General features: G+C 45.4%; 1 long non-coding RNA gene across 2 annotated transcripts; it reads right to left on the minus strand.

Moving 5' to 3' along the window:
- Positions 1 to 3298: 3298 nt before the first annotated feature.
- Positions 3299 to 12129, minus strand: LOC142699035 (uncharacterized). 2 transcript variants are annotated; one of them, XR_012865936.1, is made up of 5 exons: positions 11747 to 12129; positions 7696 to 7811; positions 7355 to 7557; positions 6194 to 6288; positions 3299 to 3806 (listed from the first exon to the last, which is right to left on the minus strand). It is a non-coding gene; the product is annotated as an uncharacterized LOC142699035 (long non-coding RNA). The 2 variants fall into 2 exon arrangements; XR_012865935.1 differs by having other exon boundaries at positions 7696 to 7814.
- Between the last annotated feature and the right edge of the window lie 1178 nt (positions 12130 to 13307).

Below are 13307 nucleotides of genomic sequence, written 5' to 3' on the forward strand. Positions count from 1 at the left end.
CTTCCCAGTCTATATCCTGAATTGCAGCCCTCATCCTGGGGAAATTGGCTTTCTTAAAAGTAAATGTTTTTGCCCTCCCAGCCTGCGTTTGTTTTTTACAGTATAGGTAAAATGTAACTATATTGTGATCACTGTTACCGAGGTTTTCACGAACATTGACATTCCCAACAAGATCTGCATTATTAGAAATGACCAGATCCAACAGAGCTTCACCTCTAGTCGGGTCTTCCACAAACTGGCCCATAAAATTTTCCTGTAACAGGTTGAGGAAATGTCTCCCCTTTGCAGTTGAAGCCGAACCATGACACCAATTAATATCCCGGAAATTAAAATCTCCCATTATCACTACAGTACCCGCCTGTGCAGCCCGCTCCATCTGTTTATATAGTTGACCTTCCATCTCCTCAGTTATATTGGGGGGTCTATAGATTACACCAAAAGTAATTTTTTCAGTGTTTACCTCCCTTTCTAGTTCCACCCACAAGGTTTCAACCTCCTCACAGTATTCACCCACTATTGTCTCTTTCACGCTCGCCTTCATATCACTTCTCACATACAGACATACACCACCGCCTTTCCTATTTATCCTGTCTTTCCGAAAAAGTGTAAAACCCTGTAGATTTACAGCCCAGTCATGTGAAGAGTCCAGCCATGTTTCAGCAACACCAACTATATCTATATTTTCTTCCAGTACCAAGGCCTCCAGCTCCCACAGAGAAAAAAAAAAAAATGTCTAACCAACCTGAGTCCATATTTGGACCATCCACTCCAGTTATCAGTTATTTTATTAACCTCTAATATATTAAAGTTGCCAATTAATGTTGTGAAACTCAATGCTCCATTTAAATTAAACATTTTTCTTAATTTAACCCCAATTTCATGCATCATATATATTGTTGGATACTCCTTACAATTTCTCAATTGCCCGGACTCCATTACCTCAAGTATATTCTGAAGATGGCCCCTCCTAGACTTAGTAATATTTTGTATAAATGGAGATTGTTTCCCACTCAAAATATTTCTCCACTGTCCTGACAAAAATTATATTCTCAAGTCAGGTACTGCCAGTCCACCCTCTTCTCCTCTATCCATCAAGTATTTTAACTTTACCCTGGGTTTCCTTCCTCTCCAAATTAGCTCCCTCATTAAAATTTCTATGTCTTTTCTCCTATCCACATGGGACTGTTAATCAGTGGATACAACAACTGGGGTAATACTATCATTTTAATTATGGCTATTCGATCTGCCATAGAAGGGGGTAACATATTCCATATCTTAATTTTTGGGTGAGAATTTTGTAGCTGGTGTCGATCCACGTAGGGTAGTCTCTTCAATCAACCCATCGGGTTGACCACCAGATCATGGGCGCAGGGGATTTAACAGGAGAGTAATGGCTGTTTTTTCATTTCAAAACATTCCATGCAACTAGTTTCATTTCTCGGACAATCCTTTTAAGGAAATATTTATCGGGGCACAATGCACCATTTCTGGGCGCTGTATCCAATGTTTATCTGGACAGTCGTCTGGTTATTTTTCTGGACTTTGTATGCACTATTTACCTGGATGCTGGGTAATAATTATGTGAGTTAGAAACAGGAGGACCTGCAATCTCATCAACATTGTCCTTTCCTCATAAAATGTTCTTCTTGAGACATCTGATGGATTACTCTGAAAATATGTTGTAGGTGCCAATCAAGGTCCAAAGGTTGACATACTCAATGGCCTCCAGGATCTGAATTATACCTTTTTCTTTCACTAACCCATTTCTCTAGGAGTCATATATAAAGGTTGGGTCTATGGAGCCCAGATGAGCTACATTAGCAACTTTGAAAGAGCAGCCTCAGAGACATTCAGCTCCAGGATGGTCTGTGTCAGATAAGTAGTGGTTCAGAACGCACTGGACGATGTAGGTGCACGAATAGGGTCCCAACCCAATCGTAGTCAAAATAAGTATTCGGCACACAAAGCTGAGGTTTAAAGAATAAATCTTGATTTTATTTCAAGTGGTTGTAGATGCCAGAGGCTAAGGCTGGATTCACACGAGCATGTTACGTCCGTAATAGACGGAAAGTATTTCGGCCGCAAGTCCCGGACCGAACACACTGCAGAGAGCCGGGCTCCTGGCATCATAGTTATGTACGATGCTAGGAGTCCCTGCCTCGCAGCAGGACAACTGTCCCGTACTGTAATCATGTTTTCAGTACGGGACAGTAGTTCCACGGAGAGGCAGGGACTCCTAGCATCATACATAACTATGATACTAGGAGCCGGGTTCCCTACAGAGTGTTCGGTCTGGGACTTGCGGCCGAAATACGTTCCGTCCATTACGGACGTAACATGCTCGTGTGAACCCAGCCTTAGTGCGACGCTTCGGTCATTACATGACCTTCATCAGGCACTGTGCCGTTCTGGTTGCTGGTACATCCAGTAGTTGGCGCTTCGTTCCGAATGGCGGCTGACCACTGTAGTTGGCGCACTTGAGATTTCTTAAAACTTTAGCTTTGAGTGCCGAATACTTATTTTGGTCTGTGTCAGATGTTAGGGATGAAGTCTACAACTGGCCAGACCACCTATCTTTCCTTCGCTCTGGAAATATAGGACAGTCCACGAGACAGCACATCATGTCTGGTCAATTGCCCTACTACTCTGTACACTAACATCTTCAAAAGAGAAGAGGAAGGTGCAGATGTGACGTTCAGGTTAGGTATTTGTAGCATTGAAGTTGTATTGTGCTCCCCTTGGAGCACTATGCAAAGGCAAAACTCCTTTATTGGCATGATATGTAGATGGTTGGTACTCTATTTGGGTGCGCAGGCTTACTTTGTTGTGTGCTCACTTGGCTAGGTCGGCATTAATGAGTGAAATGTATACAGTACCTTAGGAAAATACAGTGTGAGAAAAAGATGTTAACTGGAGCGCTCCCTAGGGTAATACCTTGAAAAAAAATGTCAACTAGTCTTCTCACCTTGTGAACCTCTTGGTTGATAAGAACATCGACTGGATGCAGTTGTCTCTCTTTTTGTAGATTATTGTTCTTCTGACACGGAGTACAGTATGTCTCAGGCTGGGGGATCTCTTTGCTGGACTTTGTTGTATGGTGGTGTACGTTCGTCCTGATTATGACCTGTTTTTGTAGCAGGAAGATGTCTTTCTTGTTTAGATGTTACTCCACGGGTTACCCAGCCTACTCATTCTTCAATGAATCAGTGACCATGTCCACAATTGATTACACATGTATAATATAGATTTCATGATAGTTCTTTGGAATTAAAACAAATTATTTTTATGTATTTGTCTATCCATTTTTATTAGAAATACAATAAATACATTGAGATATGTTTTTATTGACATGTGTTGCTATCAGCCAGACAGGAAAAAAAATATAGAAGGCCTTGGGAATCTGTAGGGGCAGCTGTTCTACAGGAAAGGGAGTGCAGAGACCCTACCAAACAGGACGAGGGGAGGCAGTCCATTGCCGGGCATCTGAAGAGACTTGCCATTAAACACCCAAAACCATTGTACTTCACCTCAGCCCTGCGAATCATGGACAAGGCTTCATTTTCAAAGACTTCTCGACAGTTGTCTTTTAATTGGATGGATCTTAAAAACCCCTTCTGGACAGTGGGGGATGGGAAGGAGGAGGTGTGGACGGATGACGTTCCGGCATTCTTAGATGGACATTAGTGGTTCATATCTGCTGCCTCTTTAGCTTTCAGACCTTGATCTGGCACATCCCTTTCCATGGCTGACATTCTCGACACCAGGGCTTCCTCCTGCTGATGTTGTACGGTACATTCCCTTCAGTTCTGAAACAAGAATAAATAAAATGTCCTAGTGAAGAGTTGCTCTCTTGAAGATATTCCCCGTGACCCACACCAAGACCCTTTGTCTGCCAGGTAGGTAGCGTTCTATGTTCAACTAAGTTAAATAAATTCACAAGTAAATCTGCTCAACTTTAAGATGCGGTTAACAGAAATGTTTAAAAACGGGGACAGATAGGGCGCCAAGCAATGGTAGAATTTTATTTAAATACGCGTTTCTGGCACGACTGGTCCCTTTATCTGGTGCTAAACTGACGAAGGGATCAGTCAAGTTTAGTCCCGGACCAGTCCAGTCCAGAAACACAGTCAAAATAAAATGGGCTTTACTTTACTGTCCCCGTGTGAAGTATTTGTGTTACCCGCCGCTTATCTATTTTTGAAGGGGAACTCCAAGAAAAATGTGTCATGCAATCAAAGGCGCAGTGCCCATCCAAACTACATCGCAACATTTAATGAAAAAAATTAGCTTTTATCTTTTGGATTACTCCAATATGTAAAGGCCAATATCACTAACAGCTCCTGGCTCAGCCAGCAGAGGTGGGGTCCGGAGCCGAATGGGACCCAGAGCTGCTGAAGGAGCGGAAAGTACATAAAGGGGATTTGTCCGGGGTCTGAATACATTTTAGGGTTTGTTATTAAAGGGGTTTTCCAGGCTTTATAAAAATTGTAATTCAAACTGAAAATTGCACCATTTAGCAAATACCCACCTTCTAATTCTCTGCGGCTCCAGTGCCGGCGGTTCACAATCCCCTGCCGGCCTGTTTACATAGGCTGGACCAGTGATGTCCTGTATCGGCACATGATCGCACTAGTCAATCACTGGCCACAGTGGTCACGTGCCATACTTACTTAGATCACTTCTGCAGGCGATACCCTCCCTCTATACTGTCCTTACTGCAAGGTTTTTATAGTGAGGATAGAATACAGGGAATATCTGGTACACAAAGCGTATTCTCACTAACCCTGCCCCATGACAAGCCATGCCCAATGAACGACGTTCTGTCAAAGGTACGCCCTGTCAAGTCCTGTCTCAATCCATCTGAAACTAAAGTGTCCCTAGAAAGAAATTCCAAATATTGTCAACTATGCTCTATTAGGGTATAGTATGAAGAATCAGTGCAGTAGGGTCTATATACTACTATATACACAAAGCTGCCATGTGCTGAACATTGCAAAACACCCTTTTTATAAAAGAGCGTTAATTCCAGTCCTGCAGTCACCCTGATGACCTTATACTGTGCCAGTACTTGAGGTAGGTGTGCCCCTTTATATATTACTTGCAGCCAGAATTGGCACCGGGATTATCAGCTCATTGACGAATTCTTGAGGTCACATTTGTGTCTTGATGTCACCAGACTTATCCAATCCTACGCCACTTGCTCTTTCTAGAATTTTCAGAAAAAAAATTCCCCTAGCAATAAATACTGCATGTAAATAATATTCTCATTACAGTACAACAACAAATAAATGGAAAAAGCGCCATATCCCTATTAGGTCCCGCGGACATCATAGAGGTGGTCCTTGACTTCCAGTCCTGCAGTCACCATGAAGACTTTGTGCTGTCAGTGCAGGCAGAATAAAGCTGACATGGTGACAATGTAATGTTTTATATGTACTACTACTCCCTGTACTGACTGATAGTAGAGAGAATGGACTAAGCTGAAGGATTCCCGACTCTTATCAATTCTTTAAATAGGGAATATGCCCTGAATACTAACCCCAAATTTATATTACATTTATAGTAGGGCAGATTTACTATTCAAATTGAGCCAGAATTATGGCGTACATGTTGTGCGCCATATTTATTAATTGTTTTAGACACATTTTGCGGCGTGCTTGACAAGGGGTGTGGCCTAGAATAAAGGGGCGTGTCTTAAACTAAGCCAACCAAGAGGTGGTATAAGGAAGAGAAAAGTGTCTAACATGTCTAGCAAAATCTATCATACATCGTGCACCACTGTGATAAATTTGGCGCAATTTCTGACTTCCTTGTATCAGTTTACACTGTGTAAAACTCAGATAGTTTTAGGCCCCATGCACACGAACGTATTTTTGCAGCCGCAATTCACCCACAAATCTGCAGGTGAATTGCGGCCCCATTCATTTCAATGGGCCCATGCACACGACCGTGGTTTCCATGGTCCGTGCATTGCCCAGGAACCGGGACCGCAAAAACAACGGACATGTCTTATTACGGTCGTGTTTTGCGGTACAGGCTCATAGAAAACAATGCACGTGGTCATATGCAGGGCCCGCGATTTGCGGGCGGCCGCGGGTGACACTCCGCGGACGTACGAGCCGCAAGTCACGGTCAATGCACCTCACTACGGTCGTGTGCATGAGGCCTTAGTAAATCTGCCCCATGGTAATACCAGTGACAGCCCGCTCTTTCCCGGTGGGGTACAGTCCTCCGCACATCTTCATCCACGTCTCATCTTGTATGTGCCGGTTACTTTTCTCCTTATACCTGAGAAGTAACAAAAATAACATCAGAAACTAAAAAAACACAATTCCAAGTATTTCTCCCCATTTCTAAAAATAACATTTCCTGCAGGTGAATAATGGAAAATATAAAGATATAAATATATTCAGGCCTATGTGTCTGTCCAGGGGGTCAGTGAGGGTCCTGCCTGTTATATGTGGGGAGGTCGTGCTGCACAATAACGGAGGGGAAAATGTCTGTACATCAATATATATCTGTCTCTAGGAGCCCCTACAAAGTCTCAGTGAGGGCCCTGTCTGTTATACGTGGGGAGCTTGTATACAGCGTTAGTAACAGGCATGTCACTCCAGTATAGATATTTTGGGTGCCGGTTCTTCGACCTCACTGTCCATAGTTTAATTAAACACCTTAAGAAAATGGATCATCACCAAGAAGTTTTATTTAAAGGGGTACTCCCATCTTACCATTTCTCTGGGACTCACACCTATGTGGAAAACGGAGGTCTCTCCCTGACCCTGTCCTGCTTTGTTCCCACATCCCTGTCCCGTCTAATGGCTGCTGATTCCAGGTGGAGAATGACTTGGGAAAGGCCTCGCACGTCCCTCTCTCTATTCTGTTCTATGGAAGTTTCGGAAACAGCTGAGCGCTGTTGAACTATTTGTGTAACTCCCATAGTACAGAACGGAGAGAGCTGCGTGCATGAGCATAGGTGGATATCACATAAACGTCTGAGATGGAGAAAACCCTCTAAAGAGATTATGTAATTAAAGGGGTTGTACATAATTAGAAAAATAGAGCTGACGTCTTCCAAAAACAGAGCCACACCTGTCCACAGGTGATTTGCGGTGTGTGGACAGCTTAGCCCTATACATTTCAATACAGAAAAGCTGCAATACCACACACAGCCTCTGAACAGAGGTGGCGCAGAGCTTCCATTTGGGTTATAGAGAGGGTCTCCATCGTGATACCCCCCTCTATGATATCTCAATACCCTTATAGGGCATTTCAGGTGTAACCAGAAGTTAAGGTGATACAAAAAAATATTCCATACAAGAGATTTCCTTAATGAAAATATTGTAACAATAATTACTGAAAATATGTAATTGACTTTTTCCCCCATTGTAGGAATAGAACCCGAGAAGCGACGTTTTGGACTACGGAACAGTCGATCCTCCGGATGAAATGCTGTGTGGTTGGAGCGCAGTCCCAGGAGCGCTGGTGTTGTTGTGCTGATCCATGTTCTTCTTATCTGGAGCTTGTATACAGAACACGCGATCCTTCTGGTCCGACCTACTAACATATATAAGCACAGCCTAAACACACAAGTAATGATATATAATAACATAACATTACATAACATTACTATGTATCAGCCCTGATACGTCAGTCTCATCATATTTCTGGGGTCCCCGCACACAGGATATACGTTACCTCCTGTGATGATGTCACTTCCCTGTATTTCCTGTATGACATGGCTGCTCTTCCTCTTCCCGTTTCCCTTTCTGATGTATTTCCTCTTCCTGTGATAAGACGTGTGCTGTTGCCTCCTGCTGTGTATAACACGAGATGTAACATGTCTTATAAAACATGTAAATAATAATCGCAGAAAGCAAAAAACATTTTGTTCATTTCCATTCACATCAATGGTTATTTGTTTGCAGCCGTTTTTCTGAGCCATACTTGTCTGTTTTTAGAATCAATTACAGGGAGATTTGAGATGTGGTTTGAGAATTTCTTTCCTATGTAAACCCCACCGATAAGGACAGCTAAGAAGCCTCAGTTATCAGCGAGCGACCCCATCATTAGACTAAGCAGAGTGCCCCCATACAGTGCCAGCAGAGTATTGTCCCTTAAACAGTGCCAGTATACTGCCCCCTCATAAACAACACTACCAGCAGAGACCCCCTCAATAAACCATATTGCCAGCAAAGTGCCTCCAATAATTAGTGCCAGCAGACTGCCCCCAATAACCACTACAAGCAGAGTTCCCCCTCACAAATAGTCCCAGCAGAGTGCCTTCCTTTATGCAGCTACATCATGTAAGATCTTCCCTAGTTTGGAAGTCTCCAGGACAATCTGGGAGAGAAGACAAGTGTGATGTAACCTGGTTGCAGTGTGTAAATGTAGCCTGAAACATCACGTGTAGCCCCTAAGGGCGGGTTCACACATGGCGGAATTTCACTTAAATTCCGCTGCGGACACTCCGCAGCGTTAATCCGCAGCGGAGCCGTTTCTCCATTGACTTTCACTTTAATTTAGCAGTGTTCGTTTACACGATGCGTACAATTCCGCTGCGGAGCATAGGCTGCGGAGCGGAATTTGGTGTCCGCAGCATGCTCTGTCTGTTGCGGAGCAGTGGCGGACTGGTTGCGGACTCATGGCGGAATTTCTCCATTGACTTCAATGGAGAGTCAAAATTCCGCAATGAAGTCCGCAGATCTTATGTGTGCTGCGGAGCGTATTGTTTTTACTACCATGACATTTCTTCATTCTGGCTGGACCTATGTATTTCTAGGTCTACAGCCAGACTGAGGAAGTCAATGGGGCTCCCGTAATGACGGGAGCGTTGCTAGGAGACGTCTGTAAATAGTCACTGTCCAGGGTGCTGAAAGAGTTACGCGATCGGCAGTAACTGTTTCTGCACCCGGGACAGTGACTACCGATCTCAATATACATGTATCTGTAAAAAAACATATAAGTTCATACTTACCGAGAACTCCCTGCGTCTGTCTCCAGTCCGGCCTCCCAGGATGACGTTTCAGTGTAAGTGACGGCTGCAGCCAATCACAGGCCAAGCACAGGCTGCAGCGGTCACATGGACTGGAGCGTCATCCAGGGAGGTCGGGCTGGATGCCGAAGGAGGGACGCGTCACCAAGACAACGGCCGGTAAGTATGAATTTCTTTGACTTTCACTAGGGAAAGTGCTGTCCCTTCTCTCTATCCTGCACTGATAGGGAGAAGGGAAGCACTTTTCCTGCAGTCCGCAGCGGCCAGTCCGCATCAATTTTCTGCACATTTTGTGCAGATCCGCAGCCGTAATCCGCAACCCGGATTAGGTGCGGCATTGATGCGGACAGTTGCGGAGGAATTCCGCCATGTGTGGTCATGCCCTAAGTCTATGTTCACATGTTACATATTTATTGCAGATTTCCATGGTCAAATTGACACAAAGTATGAATGTGAATAGGGTTCTAGAAAACTGCATAAACTTGCAGCAGTAACAATCTGCAGTAGATTGTAATGCAAAGGATGCACAGCCAAATATGCTGCAAAAGCCACATGTAATATATGGAGAAATATTAGGCCTAGTTCACACAGAGTTTTTTTGGAGCGTTTTTTTAAGTGGAAAACGCATCGAAAACCGCACCAAAAAACGTCCGAAAACTAATCTTATTGATTTCAATGGGATGCAGAGGCGTTTTTCCCACGAGAAAAAAACACTCACAGGAAAAAGCAGCGTCAAGCCCTTTCTTCAAGCGTTTCCGTCTCTGACCTCCCATTGCCATCAATGGGAGGCAAAGAAAATGGTTTTCGCAGCATTTTTGCCTGCGGTGCTCAATGGCCGTGGTCGAAAAATGCGTAAAAAAAGCGGCAGAAGGAATTTTGAGGCAGATTTTTCCACCTGCAAAAAACTTGGTGTGTAAACAGGGACTTCGTGTCCACATGTGACCTACTGTATCCAATCACAGCTGTAATTCCAGCCAAGGCTGCCTAAGATTATGTTCACACCCCCCACTTCTCCTGCGGTTTGGCCGCTGCAGCCCGATGAGGAGGGATTATAACTAGAAATTGTGGATATAAAGAACATGCAGAGGTTTCTGTGTGACAGTCTAAGGGCATGCCCAGACGTGGCGGAGTTCTGCATACACTGTCCGCATCAATGCCGCACATAATCTGCGTTGCAGATTCTGTCGCGGCTTTGCCTAAAATGGGCATTAAATTGATGCGGACTGGCCGTTGCGTATTGAGGGGGAAAGGGCTTCCCTTCTCTCTATCAGTGCAGGATAGAGAGAAGGGACAGCCCTTTCCCTAGTAAAAGAAAAATAAATTCATACTTACCCGGCCGTTGTCTTGGTGACGCGTCCCTCTTTCGACATCCAGCCCGACCTCCCTGTATGACGCGGCAGTTCATGTGACCGCTGCAGCCTGTGATTGGCCTGTGATTGGCTGCAGCCGTCACTTGGACTGAAACGTAATCCCGGGAGGCCGGACTGGAGGAAGAAGCAGGGAGTTATGGGTAAGTAGGAACTTCTATTTTTTTTACAGGCTGATGTATATTGTGATCGGATGTCACTGTCCAGGGTGCTGAAACAGTTACTGCCAATCGTTTAACTCTTTCAGCACCCTCGACAGTGACTATTTACTGACATCGCCTATTAACGCTCCTGTAATTACGGGTGCACACACGTAATCACCCGTAATTACGGGAGCCCCATTGACTTCCTCAGTCTGGCTGTAGATCTAGAGATAAATAGGTTTAGCCAGAATGAAGAACTATCATGTTAGTAAAACCAGTACGCTCCGCAGCACACATAACATCTGCGGACTTCATTGCGGAATTTTCACTCTCCATTGAAGTCAATGGAGAAATTCCGCAATGAGTCCGCAACAAGTCCGCTACACGTCCGCAACAGCCAGTGTATGCTGCGGACACCAAATTCCGCACCACAGCCTATGCTCCGCAGAATTGTCCGCAACGTGCAAACGAACCCAACTAAAAAGCTGTGGAAAGCAATGGAGAAACGTGTACGCTGCGGATTTCCGCTGCGGACTATCCGCAGCGGAATTGCAGAGCAATTCCGCCACGTCTGGTCATGCCCTAAGGCTCTGTTCACATCTGCATTGGGGTCCCGTTCTGACGTTCCCGTCAGAGGTTTCCGTCAGAACAGGACCCTGAGCAGACACAAACTGACACCGACGGAAACCAGGGGTTTCCGTTTCCATCACCATTGATTTCAGTAGTCGACTAAGCTATTGTTTCCGGCAAAACGAAGGGTCCGGAGCACAAAAGAGACAAACGGAAACCACGGGCACCGGCTCCGTCACCATTGAAATCAATGGTGATGGAAACGGAAACCCCTGGTTTTCGTCGGTGTCTGCTCAGGGTCCCGTTCTAACGGAAACCTCCGACGGAACGTCAGAACGGGACCCCAACGCAGATGTGAACAGAGCCTAATATGGATGAGAAAGGGGAGGTGGGACTACTCATTTATTATGCCCTGATACTGAACTGGTATTACTAGTATTATACCCTGTTCTATGAACTCTACCCGCTGGAGTACCCCAAAGATGCTTGTACCACTGATCGAGGTGCTATGTGTTTTGTAGTAAAATTAAATTGGTATTTGATTATTTTTTTTACAGTTAATATTTATTAAAAATTCTGTTTTAAAGTTTTTTGCCTGGCAGTGATAGTTTGATATTTGTCCAATACCTATTTAGTTCCATTTTTCATGGATATTATGAGGTGGGACTACTCACCTAACCAGTATGTTCCTGACGGGAGCTGCATGCGTCCATCTCATCAAGTCTCCGATCTCCTGGCAGCTCCACTTTGTACAGATCCTACAATGAAAATCTATGCAAAAAGTTTACACCAAAAAAACTGAACATTCTACTGCGGAACCAGGATTGTTGTTGTGTGGCAGGGCTGCACCTCGCCCTTCTGCTGCCGGAGGTAAACAGTGAAATAGCGCCACCACCTGCATCACCATAGAGTGGCCATGTGGGGTAGAGAAAAGATAGCAAAGAAAATATAGAAAACCTTTATGTTTATATGTAGTAGAAATCTATTTAATACAAGAGAATAATATTTATAAAAATCGTAATCACATGCTGCGTTAGGCCTCATTCCCACGACAGGGTTTCCCGGCCGGGTGCCGGCCGTTCATAAATCGGCCGGCACCCGGCTGCATTAGGAATAATAGACCCCTAATGGGGCTATTCACACGACCGACTTTTTGACGGACGGGGAAACCGGCCGTCAAAAAATAGGACATGCTCTATCTTCGGCCGGGTACCCGGCCGCCCGGCTCCCATAGAAGTCTATGGGGCCGGGTAATACCCGGCCATCACCGGGATGTGTCCCGAGTGATGGCCGGGTTTTCCGGCGCTTGCGCTCTATCTCCTCCTCCTCACAGCGCAGAGTGCATGTGAGGAGGAGTTGATGCCATTCTGACGAATGGCATCGCTGTACACTGTGTTGCAGGGCCGGGGTGTACAGCAGGTGGAAGGGAGCGCTGCGCTGGCTCCCTTCCCCTGCTTGTTTTAAAAGCACCCTGGCCCGGCGACACCTTCGATGGCGCCGCTAGCAGCTGCTGCGGCTGCTACTACTGCAGCGACGCCACTATCGCAGAGCAGGGAGGTATCTCCCCGCTCTGCTATGTGCTAGCCGCACTTTAGCTCCTTGAAGGAGCGGAATCCCCGTGTTTTCGGGGATTCCGCTCCTGGACAGAGCGCTTGATGTCTCTGTCCATATCTGGGCAGTGACATCAGGGGAAACTCTTGAAGCGGAATCCCCGAACACATGGGGATTCCCCTTCAGGAGTTGCCGCTGATGTCACTGTCCAGATCTGCCCGGCCCGGATGCAAAACTTTATGCAAACCGGCCGGGCAGAAAGGCCGATTTTACCGGCCGGCACTCGGGCTCGGGCGCGACCCGGTCGTGTGAATCCCGCCTTAGGCCTCATTCACACGACAGGGTCCGAGTGTCGGCCGGGAAGATCGGCCGTTTTTGGCCGATTTTCCCGGCCGGTTTGCATCCGTTCCGATTCCGTTCCGGGCCGTGTTGCTGTTTTTACCGGCCGATTTGGACCCGATTTGCATCCGGTTTTTTCCCTGACCGTTTTTTAATCTGATTAATTTTTTGCACTTTACTTATTTTTTTATTATTATGTTCTGTCCCTCAAAGGTCAAAAAAGACCTTTTTGGAACTTTTAATATTTTTTTTCTTTCTTTTACACCATGTTTTTCCCTGTAACTGGAGCTGCACAGCAGCCCCAGTTACAGGGGAAATCAGCCCTCTCACAGTGACGATTGTCAC

The sequence above is a fragment of the Rhinoderma darwinii genome, unplaced genomic scaffold (assembly GCF_050947455.1).
Source record: "Rhinoderma darwinii isolate aRhiDar2 unplaced genomic scaffold, aRhiDar2.hap1 Scaffold_115, whole genome shotgun sequence".
Classification (NCBI taxonomy): Eukaryota; Metazoa; Chordata; class Amphibia; order Anura; family Rhinodermatidae; genus Rhinoderma; species Rhinoderma darwinii.